Source organism: Eriocheir sinensis, chromosome 44 (assembly GCF_024679095.1).
Source record: "Eriocheir sinensis breed Jianghai 21 chromosome 44, ASM2467909v1, whole genome shotgun sequence".
Lineage (NCBI taxonomy): Eukaryota > Metazoa > Arthropoda > Malacostraca > Decapoda > Varunidae > Eriocheir > Eriocheir sinensis.
This window is the reverse complement of record NC_066552.1, coordinates 7,171,624-7,183,570: the sequence shown is the minus strand read 5'-3', so window position 1 is coordinate 7,183,570 and position 11,947 is coordinate 7,171,624. Positions and strand designations below refer to the sequence as shown.

The 11,947-nt window shown below is 39.6% G+C and overlaps 1 protein-coding gene across 4 annotated transcripts in view; it reads left to right on the top strand.

Moving 5' to 3' along the window:
• Nucleotides 1-11,947, top strand: part of LOC126980369 (osmotic avoidance abnormal protein 3-like) — an 87,642-nt gene that overhangs the window by 967 nt on the left and 74,728 nt on the right. For all 4 annotated transcript variants that reach the window (XM_050830220.1, XM_050830223.1, XM_050830221.1 and 1 more), the window contains exon 2: nt 11,727-11,822. The gene's annotated coding sequence lies outside the window, so the exon portion shown is untranslated. The remainder of the gene's footprint in view (nt 1-11,726; nt 11,823-11,947) is intronic.

The following is an 11,947-nucleotide window of genomic DNA, read 5'->3' as shown; positions in this document are numbered from 1 at the left end:
TAAACAATACGAAAATAAATAACGGGGAGGGGGTGATGACCGAGTGAATATAGTGTTTGAGGAGGAGGAGGAAAAGGAAGGAGAAGGAGGAGGAGGCGGAAGAAGAGGAGGATGAAAAGAACAACGTAGAGAATTAGCCCCAACAAGGCAGGTGAGAGAGGGGACGCAGCACACCTCCAAGCACACCTGAGGGGCAAGAGTTAATGAGAAAACGCTTATCAGGGAAGTAAGGAAGGAATGCAATTTGTGCGAAGGCGGAGAAAAAAAGGAGAAAGAAAGAGAGGGAAAGAGAGGGGGCGAGGTAGCAGTATTAACACGAGAGGAAGATAAAAAAGAAAAAACAATTCATGAAAACAAAGACATAGATAGACAGAGAACAAGGAAGACAGATTAGAGGCTCAGAAAGCTCTCATCAGTGATGTAAAAGACTGAAATTTAAACGACCATAAAAAAAGGAAATGGAGAAGTGGGAGTATTAAAACGCAAGATAGGGAGACACGAAAAGGACAACCCCCCCAAAAATGAGAAAATCAAAGAAAAGAAAACGTAGGACCGGGAAATAAATGAAGAAAGAAGCAAGATAAACAAAAATAAATGAAATCGACAACAAAGCAAAGAGAAAAACAAGGAAAAGAAAACGTAGGAGGAGGAAACAAATGAAGTAAGAAGAGAGATAGACACAAATGCACGAAAGAAAGTGAGAGAAGACGAAGAGAGGACGACAAAGCAAAGGGAAGAAAAAGAAGAGAAAATGCAGGGCCAGAAAATAAAGGAAGGAAGGAATTAAGGAACCCGAACGAACGCAAGAAAGAGCGAAGATACGAATGCGAAAATAAGAAGCAATTGAAAGTTTAGGAACGAAAGGAAGAGAGAAAACGAAGATAGTAAAGATATTAATACGAAAACAAGAAGAAAATGAAGGTTTAGGAACGGAAGGAGGAGAGAAAATGAAGATAGGAAAGATATTAATACGAAAACAAGAAGAAAATGAAGGTTTAGAAACGAAAGGAAGAGAGAAAACGAAGGTAGCAAAAATATTAATACGAAAATAAGAAGAAAATGAAGGTTTAGGAAAGAAAGCAATAGAGAAAATGAAGGTAGTAAATATATTAATACAAAAACAGGAAGCAAGGTTGAAGGTTTAGGAACGAAAGGAAGAGAAAAAAATGAAGATAGCGAAGATATTAATACGAAAATAAGAAGTAATAGAAGGTTTAGGAACGAAAGGAAGAGAGAAAATGAAGATAGCAAAGATATTAATACGAAAATAAGAAGCAAGGTTGAAGGTTTAGTAAAGAAAGCAATAAAGAAAATAAAGGTAGTAAAGATAGTAATACGAAAATAAGAAGTAATTGAAGGTTTATGAACGAAAGGAAGAGAGAAAATGAAGATAGCAAAGATATTAATACGAAAATAAGAAGAAAATGAAGGTTTAGGAAAGAAAGCAGTAGAGAAAATGAAGATGGCAAAGATATTAATACGAAAATAAGAAGAAAATGAAGGTTTAGGAAAGAAAGCAGTAGAGAAAATGAAGATAGTAAAGATATTAATACGAAAATAAGAAGAAAATGAGGGTTTAGGAAAGAAAGCAGTAGAGAAAATGAAGGTAGTAAAGATATTAATACGAAAATAAGAAGCAATATATGATTTAGGAACGAGAGGAAGAGAGAAAATGAAGGTAGCGAATATACCAATACGAAAATAAAAAGAAATAGGTGTAGGAACGAAAGCAAGAGAGAAAATGAAGGTAATCATACGAATGCATAAGAGAAGCGAAGATATTCATTCGATAGGAGAAGCAATTGAAGGTTTAGGAACGAAAAGAAGCGAAAAAATGAAGGTACCCGAACGAAGGGGAGAGAAAAGTGAAGGTTTGGGGAGTTCAGGTGTGACCGATGTACCTGAGACACATGTGATGCAGACGTTAATTATGCTAAAACACACCTGCTGAGAGAGAGAGAGAGAGAGAGAGAGAGAGAGAGAGAGAGAGAGAGAGAGAGAAATTGAGAAACGTGATCCGTATGAGGTAAATAAGGAAGGGAGCGACTGTGAAAATTACTTGATTGCTGCAAATGACCCGAGTTAAATGTCGAATTATTGAACCTTTTTTTTTTTTTTGAGGACAAGTCGAAGGGGTCAAATGTTACATGTATACTGCTTCTCTGAGGGGGTTGAATATATATCATCCGTAGAACATGTAATTTCCGAGCTGCTGGGCGTTAAGGTTGAATTCTGTATAAGGCTGAATTTGATGTGAGTTTGATAACGTATTTTAGAGTGACTCATGTTGCTTCTATCGGAGTTTTCTCACTTTCTTCTCTTCCTTTCTTTCGCTTGTGTTTCTTCTTTGCTTGTTACGTATTTTAGTGGGTGAGGGATACTGCAAAATGCTTCTCTTTCTCTCAACTTTCTCACTGTCTTCTTTTCCATTCCTTCCCTTGTTCTCTCTCTCTCTCTCTCTCTCTCTCTCTCTCTCTCTCTCTCTCTCTCTCTCTCTCTTTTCTTATCAATAATTTGCAACGGATACACAGACACAAAAAAAGCTGAAAAAATAAAAAGAAGGTCAGATGAAAATAAACACGACATTGAAACTTAGAAGACGACTGAAACGAAACAAAACGAAGGAAAATATAAAGGAAATGAAACTTATAAATGTGCAGTGGAAAGATTACAAAACTTAAAAGCAGATAAAATACACAAAAACGACCCAAAAAATCCGATTCGCTCATTCCTCTCTCTTCCTCTCGTCCTATCTTTCCGTTCCTCTAAAAAAAAAACCTACAAAAAACGCTTCCACCTTTCCTTTCCATTCTTCTCTTCCCTCCCGTCCGTCCCTCCGTCAGCAGGTATGTGGCAGGTGTGTCAGTAGGAGCCTAATTCCAGGTTGCCAAGCAGGAAGGAAGGTGACCTCCAGAACGCCTGATGGATAGTATGAGGTCAAGGTCACGGAATCCCACGCCCTCCTCCTCCTCCTTCTCCTCTTCCTCCTCCTCTTCTTCCTTCTCTTTTTCCCTCCACAACCACCACCGCCTCCTCCATTTTTTTTTCTTATATTAATGTTTTTTTTTTTTTGTTCTTGTTAATCTTGTTTTTGTTCTCACGCCATCTCCTCCTCCTCCTCTACCTCCTTTTCCTCTTGTTCTTGTTCTTCTTCTTCTCGTTTTCTCCTCCCTTTTTCTTCGTGTTCTTCTTCCTCCTTGTTCTTCTTGTTCTTGTTCTGCTCCTCCATTATATATTTTTTTCTTCGTGTTCTTCTTCCTCCTTGTTCTTCTTGTTCTTGTTCTGCTCCTCCATTATTTCTTTTTTTCGTGTTCTTCCTTCTTGTTCTTTTTGTTCTTGTTCTGCTCCTTCATTATTTTTTTCCTCGTGTTCTTTTTCCTTCTTGTTTTTTCTTGTTCCTGTTCTAGTTCTGGTTTTCTTTCTTTTCTTCTTCTCGAGTCTTTTTTTGTCTTTGTTCTTCCTCCACGTTTTTTCTTCTTTTCCTTGCTTTTCCTCCTGCTCCTCTTCTTCCTCCTCCTCCTCCTCCTCCTCCTCCTCCTCCAAGACAGTCAGGATAGAAAGGGAAGCAGAAAGATAACCATTGGCTCCGCTATTTTCAGCTTCCCTCATCCCTCTCAGCTCCTCTCCTCCTTTAAATCAGGGAATCAGGTGAGGAAAGGGATGTGATGTTCTTCTTTTAGTCTTTCCTTTATTTTCCTTTTTTCGTTTTCTTTATTTTCGTTTTTCCTTATTCTTCGTTTTTTGTTCGTTACTTTTTTGTCTCATTACTTATTATTTTCTTTATTCTGATGGTTTGTTAATTTTTTTCTTTGCTTTCCGTTCACCTCTTTTTTATTAATGTTTTCTTCTCGATTATTGTGCATATTTTTTTCATTTTTTTTGTTTATTTTCTTTTAACTTTCTGTATTTTCGATTTATTCACTTTTTTTTCCCGTTTACTTCAATATCCACTTTCTTATTCTCCTTTCATGTGGAACTTCCAATCATTTATACATTATTGAGGCGTTATTCTAATTCTCTACATTTTAGTATTCATTTTTCAGTTTCATTATTGTTATTATTTATTTTTTTGCTGTTTTTATCCTATCCTTTTTTTTATTTCGGTTCGTTTTGATTTACTTCGTTCTAACCCATCGTTGGAAAAAGTGTCTCGTTCTCTTTCACGTATCATCACTTTCATTATTGCTATCATTACTTTCTTATTTATTTTTTGCTGTTTTTAATCTATCCTTTTTTTATTTCGGTTCGTTTAAATCTATTTCGTTCTAAACCATCGTTGGAAAAAGTGTCTCGTTCTCTCTCACGTACCATCACTTTCATCAATACTATCATTACTTTTTTTGCCATTTTTTTCCCTATTTTTTGTTGACTCGTTATTTCTGCTTTGGACCATCGCTGAAAAATATGTCTCGTGTCTTTAAGTTCCTCATTCGTTTCTTCGGTCTCGTACGCAATGATGGTGAGAAATTCCTGAGGCTTTCTCCGTACGATCTACCATTAATATCCATAAAAAGTCCCGCCTTCCCTTAAATCTCCTTCCACCCCTTTATTTCTCACGCGGGAGTTCGAGGAAAATAAAATACTAAAAAAATATATATATATAGTAAAAAAGAACTGAGGGGACGATAGTTTATGGAGGTCATCTCGCGTGTCTTATGGGGAAGGATGAGAGAGAAAGAGGAAGGGAAGGGGGAGGGGGATGGGACGGGAGGGGGATGGGGAGGGAAGGGCAGAGGGGAGATTGGAAGGGATGGGGAGGGCAGGGGAGGGTAGGAAAGGGAAGGAAGAGAGGCAAAGGAAGAGTAGGGGGAAGGGAGGGAAGGAGAAAGGATAGATTGAAAGGGATGGGGAGGGAAAGGGAGGGTAGGAATGGGAGGAAGGAGAGGGTGAAAAAGGTGAAAGGGATAGGAAGGAGAGAAGAGAAATGGAAAGGGAGGAGAAAAAAAACGAAATGGGAGGGAAAGGGAAGGAAAAGGAATAGAAAGGAAGGGAAGGGGAGAGAACGGAAGGGAAGGGAAAGGAAAGGAAGCAAAGGGAAGGGAAGGGAAGAGGAGAGAACGTAAGGGAAGGGAAAGGAAATAAAGGGAAGGGAAGGGAAGAGAACGGACTGGAAGGGGAGAGAAAGGAAGGGAAGGGAAAGGAAAGAAAGTAAAGGGAAGGGAAGGGGAGAGAACGGAAGGGAGGGGGAGAGAACGGAAGGGAAAGGAAAGGAAGTAAAGGGAAGGAAAGGGAAGAAAACGGGAGGGAAGGGGAGAGAACGGAAGGGAAGGGAATAAAATGAGAGGGAAGGGAAAACAACGGTGGAGGAGGAAAAGGGTGGAAAACGATGGGAAGAAGAGGTAAAGGGGAGGAAGGGGAGAAGACAGTAATGTGAAGGGATAAGGGGAGACAATGAGAAACTGTGGAATAGGGGAAGTAAATATAGGAGAGGCTCATGTAGAGGGAACGAAAGAAGAAAACAGAGAATGGAGGAGGAGGAGGAGGAGGAGGAGGAGGAGGAGGAGTGCGTGGGAGTATAAAATGGGGAGTGCTAATGAAGGGGGCGTGACAGTTGCGTAAAAAAATGTTATGGTCTAGAAATATGATAAAAAATGTCTCTCTCTCTCTCTCTCTCTCTCTCTCTCTCTCTCTCTCTCTCTCTCTCTCTCTCTCTCTCTGTTGTCTCTCTCTCTCTCTCTCTCTCTCTCTCTCTCTCTCTCTCTCTCTCTCTCTCTCTCTCTCTCTCTCTCTCTCTCTCTCTCTCTCTCTCTCTCTCTCTCTCTCTCTCTCTCTCTCTCTCTCTCTCTCTCTCTCTCTCTCTTGCCAAGGTCACGGTCAATAGCAATTTCCATATTCAGCATTTTTCCCATAATTTACCTCTCTCTCTCTCTCTCTCTCTCTCTCTCTCTCTCTCTCTCTCTCTCTCTCTCTCTCTCTCTCTCTCTCTCTCTCTCTCTCTCTCTCTCTCTCTCTCTCTCTCTCTCTCTCTCTCTCTCTCTCTCTCTCTCTCTCACATGATCGACCCGCCATTGAGTGTTCTCGCAGGTAATTCCTCCACGTTAGCCATCTCTCGGTAATTCATTGATTTTATCGTTAAATTCCAACCTTGGCCGCTAGCTAGTCTTTTCCTATGGCCCGTCCCTTCGCCCTGATGACCCGCCCGCCCGCCCGCCCCTGGTCTTCCTCCCGATGCACTCTTGTTTCTCTTGTTATTATCTTCTTGTTCTTGTTCCTCCTGTTATTGCTCTTATTTTTGTTCTCGTTCTTTTTCTTTGGTTATTTTGATTCTCTTCCTTGTTCTTGTTATTTTTGTTCTTATTCTTTTTGTTCAATTTCTTATTATTCGTGGTCTTGTTCTTCTCGTTCTTGTTCTTTTCCGTATTTTTACCTGCTATGATGCTTGCTAGTTTCTTTTCCTTGCTATTTTTCTTCATATTCTTATACTTAGATTTCGTTACGTTTTGCTATTTACCGTTCAGCTTGTACCTACGTCTTTTTTGTCCTATTTCTGCTTCCTTCTGAACGTACTCTTTCTTAGTCTGTCTGTCTGTCTGTCTGTCTGTCTGTCTCATTCTCGTGTTGGTTAGCATAACGTGACCTCATGACGTCATTGTTAACTAAAGCGATGAGCGAGCGTGCGTGCTTTCGTGTGTGTGTGTGTGTGTGTGTGTGTGTGTGTGTGTGTGTGTGTGTGTGTGTGTGTGTGTGTGTGTGTGTGTATGAAGACAATCGCTCTAGTTGCTAATACAGAATTCCGGTGCAGCCAATCATCGGATGTTGACCCAAGACTGACTAGAAAACAATGAATCGATGAAAACAATTTGGCGACGTTCCTCCCGCACGACAACTTAGCGACGGAAGATAAAATAAAATAAAATGCAATGGAATTCGGCTCACCCATAAAAAAAATAAAAGAATTGCTGATGAAGTTGCCTAGAAGTCGAATGAAAATAAGCACGACATTGAAACTTAGAAGAAATCAGAAACGAAACGAAAACAAAAAAATAAAGAAAAAAATATAAATGTACACCGGAATGATAACGAAATAAGAGAAAAATGCATGAAAAAACGACAGAATATCTAGGCAAATTACGACATTGAAATTTAAGAACTATACGGAAACGAAACGAAAAAAAAAATAATATAAAGGAAAAAGATATGCACCGGAATGATAACAAAATAAAAACAAAAACAGATAAAACACAAAAAAATACATGGCAAAAAAAAGAAGGTTGTAAATAATAAATAATAATAAAATCAATAAACACAAACAATAAATAATAAATAATGAATAAACAAAAACCAAAGAGAATGCAAGAAAAAGAGGTTCTATATACCAAGGTCGTAAAAGCTCTCCCGACACGGCCATTCCTTTAGCTTTGAGTCCTGCATCGCTCCTTTAGGATTAGCAGGACTCCATTTGGCGATTCCTTTGTGGGGGCGATGACCCAGGAGAAGGAGGAGGAGGAGGAAGAGGAGGAGGAGGAGGAGGAGGAGGAGGAATTTGAAAATATGTCTTCCTTCTTCGTTTTCTTCGTATTTTAATTTTCTTATCGCTTTTCTTTTGTTTTCCTTTTTTTTTTGGTGTATTGTTGTTCTCCATTTCCATCACCTTTACCTCGCAATTATTTTTTGTTTATGTTTTGCAGGCGATTAACTTTCCCGGCATTATCATTCTCTCTCTCTCTCTCTCTCTCTCTCTCTCTCTCTCTCTCTCTCTCTCTCTCTCTCTCATTACTGTGTCTTGTACTTATTTCTTTCACTTTTATACTACTTCTCTTTTCCTACGTGTTTTCTTCCTTTGTCTTGTCTTGTTTTCCTGGTCATCTCTTTTTTTTTTTTTCAAGGTTGATTCATTTTTATCACGCACTTGTTATTTTGTTGCTCTCATTACTGTGTCTTGTACTTATTTCTTTCTCTTATTAGTCCCTTTTCTTATTCTTTTCCTTCTTTTTCTACTTCATGCTTTTCCTCTCTCCTCCTTTCTCCTAGTTTTATTATTGTTTAGCTTCTTCTTTTTCCTTTCCCTCTTTTTCTATTTCTTGTTTTTCTTCTTATTTTCTTTGTTCTATATTCTCTTTTTTGTTCTTGTTTTTCCTCTTGTTCTTCTTGTTCTTCTTGGTCATGTTCTTGTTCTTTTTGCCCTTGCTCTTTTTCTTCTTGCTCTTGTTCTTGTTCTGCTTCCCCCTTCTCGCTTCTCAACTCCTCCTCCTCCTCTGCTTCACTTCAACACGTCTATCTCGTAATCATGTACCAGGAAGACTCGCATGCCACTGACGGTCATGGAGTGAGGTGGGCCGCGGCGAGGGGCAGGAAGGCACGGTCAAGGCGGGACGGCGGAGCATAACTATCACCTTTATCTCAACACGCTGCATTTATCCGTCTGTTTATGTTCTTGCTGATTACTGTGTTGCCGAGGGGACGCGGCGATACTTAACATTCACGCCCACGGTATCGTTCAAATAGCAACCCTCATCGAGAAGGATATATAAGGAAAGCTTCTGCAGTATCTATTCCTTACATCTCTTAATCATGAGCTCTTATTGATGTATACTCAGAAAATAGTTTTGCTACACCTATATCATTACTATTTTATTTTTATTTTTAGTTGCGTTGAGAAATTTAAATGAGGAAAGCTTCTGTGGTATTTAGTTTTTATATCTTTTAATCATGAGCTCTCAACGACGGATTCCTGGAAAATTGTTTTGGTAGATATTATTACGCCATTATTTTTAGTTGCGCTGTTTGGTGTTGATTGGCCTGGAATTATTATCTATTTACTTCTTCGCTGATTTGTATGATGTAACATTCATTGATGTGTTTACTGTTGAGATGCTATTGTTGATAATAAAAGGACGTTGCATTTTTTTTTATTTATTTCACTTTCGAATATTACGCGATATTTTATTTTTGTTTTCCTCTTCTTTTTCGTAATCTATCCACTTCCCTGCTTTGTAAAACTCGTTCGTACTTTTTGATAGTCAAGGTTACATTACTTTCAAATCCAAGTCGTTGTTTTGAGTCTAATTTTAAACTCCCTCCCCTCAAAAGTCTTGGGGAACACATACCACGATTTCATTATTCCTTTGTTTCCTCCTTTGCTGCATAACTGATGGTGTGATAATATTTTGAACTAATCACTGCCACAAGACGCTGCCGTGATGATAACTTGGCACGTGGACTTCCCCCCTTTTTTTTCTTTCTAATTTTCCAAGAAGCGTGGATGGCGTCAGAGCTTGAGTCCCTCCTTACGTAAAAGCCTCTCATGTTTGTAGGCATTTAGGTGTCACGTCTTAGCTAACTAGACACGCAAGTACATTAAAACATCATCCTCAAGTTTTATCGGGCATTTAACTTTTCTCTGCTGCTTTAATATAGTCACCTCGTCGCTAAACAAACAAACAAATAAGCAAACACCATCTCATTTATCGCGTCCTCACCTCCAGCGGAACCAAAGGAACCAAAGGAACCAATGAGTGACGTCACGCTGAGTAATGGCGGCGGGGACTCACGCTCTGACGTCACTAATGCGGGATTTGAACGCGCTATGAACTCGAGTCACGGCCGCCCACACTCCCCACGTTGAAGGCGAGCGGCTGTTAATGCACCGCCGCCTGATTGCCCGGAGAAAGTCTTTGCACGCCGCACGCCACTTTTCGCTTACTTCCCGCACGCTTCCCACTTTCCTCCCGCCCGCTTCCTGCTGCTCTTCCGCCGCTTCCCGCCAATGCAAAATAGACATATGATATCCCCTCGACTTTTAATAACCTGGTTGAGGCGGCTTTTCAGCGTTATTCCACCTGATGTATTTTTTTATGGTTGGTAATTAAGATTCACGTGGTTGCCCGGAAGGTGTTTTGTATGCTGCTCTCTTCATGCTCCCCGCCGCGCTGTGTTGTTTCCAGAGATTAGATTTTTTGTTCATTGATATTTATTTTACCTCTGAATATTCTCAAGCAAAATATTTTCCCTTATACTAAGCATTTTATATTTCTTCCTTTCTACTTCACATTTTATATATATATTTTTTATACGGAACACTTGATATTTCTTTGACCATTCATATTAGAAAATCAAATAACACAAGCTCAAAATCATTCACCCAGACATTTTTTCACCTCAAAATACGTGAAAAAACATCTTCCTTTACACAATTACCAAACGTTTTATTTTTTTTGATCGCATACTCATTTTTAAATCAAACATCCTTCTTTACACAATTACCAAACGTTTTGAATGTTTTGATTGCATACACTTTTTTAAATTAAACATCCTTCTTTACACAATTACCAAACGTTTGAAATTTTTTGATTATATACACTTTTTAAAATCAAACACCCTTCTTTACACAATTACCAAACGTTTTAATATTTTTGATCACCTACATATTCCTAAATCAAACATCAGTGACACCCTCAAAACCTACAAAGTGTATTTATTGAGAAAAACTATTTTGGTTTCATTTGGTTACTCTGCACACACTTCGCTAAGCAACCACACTCCTCCGTAAGGCCGAGGATCGTTACATAATGGCTTGCAGTGACGGCGGGGGCGGTGCATTGAGTTGGAGGGGCGGGCAGGGCCTCTCCTACCGCGAAACACCAAATTACTGATGGCGAAGTATATTACGAGGGGGTGTTGCGGGCTGTGTGTTGGTGTGTGTTGAGGAAGATCGTGTAAGGGTCGGAAGACTATATCTGTATGGCATGAACCTTTGTGTTACTTTGTCTGTGTGTGTTGAAGGTCGTGTAAGTGTGAACGGATATATGTATCGCATAAACCCTTGTGTTGCGGCTTGTCTGTGTGTTGCGATGTGTGTGATGACGTGTGTTGCAGGTCGTGTAAGAGTGAAGGGGTTTCTGTATTGTATGAATCAGTGTGTTGCTCCGTCTGTGTGTTGCTGTGTGTGATGAGGAAGGTCATGTAAGGGTGAACGGATATCTGTATCGCATAAACCCTTGTGTTGCGCCTTGTCTGTGTGTTGAGGTGTGTGTGTTGGTATGTGTGTTGTAGGTCGTGTAAGGGTGAAGGGATAGTATTGCATGAACCAGTGTGTTGCTCCGTCTGTGTGTTGCTGTGTGTGTTGAGGAAAGTCATGTAAGGGTGAAGGGATATCTGTTTTGCACGAGCTCATGTGTTGCAATCAGTCTCTGTGGGTGTTGCGCCAAAAAGGAACACAAAATACCGCCATAATAGCGTCGTAATAAAAGCAACGAGACTCCAGAGGCATCCAGCAAGGGAGATTTATGTCTTGGTCTATTTTTACTTGGCTCATTATTAATTCTTCTTGCTCCTTATCTTCGTCTAGTTATGAAGCTCTTCTTTCTTCCTACTTCGACTTGCCAAACTCTTCTGTCTTTCTCTCTTCCTCTCTTCCTTTCGCTCTATCCTTTGTTTCTATTTTCTTTCGATCTTAATTGTTTCCTGTTTTCTGTGTTTTTTATTCTTATCTTCCTCTCTTCCTGTCTTCTGTCTACAAATATTCTTCCTATCCTTTCATTCCGTCTTTTGCCTTCTTCTATACTTCCAATCTTCCTCTTTTCCCGTTTTGTTTTCCTTTATCCTTTCAATCTTACTAACCCAATATACTTTCAATCCCCTTCCCTTTCTGTTTTTGTCTTCCTATACTTCCTCTCTTCCTGTTTTCTTTTCATCTGTCTCCCTAAATAATCTGACGCGAGTCGTTATGAAACTCTTCCTTCTTCCCATAAACTGTTACTCACCTCGTTCTTCTCCTCTCCCCGCAGTGATGGACAGACGCAGCAGGAGATGAAGGATGGAGGATGAGGATGAGGTGGACTGGGATCTACACCCTCCGCCTGTGCACTTAGATTTAGTAACAAGTGAGTAAAGGGCAAAAAAAGTAATATAATGACAAATATCCCTTCTACTACAACTACTACTACTACTACTACTACTACTACTACTACTACTACTACTACTACTACTATTACTACTACTACACTCC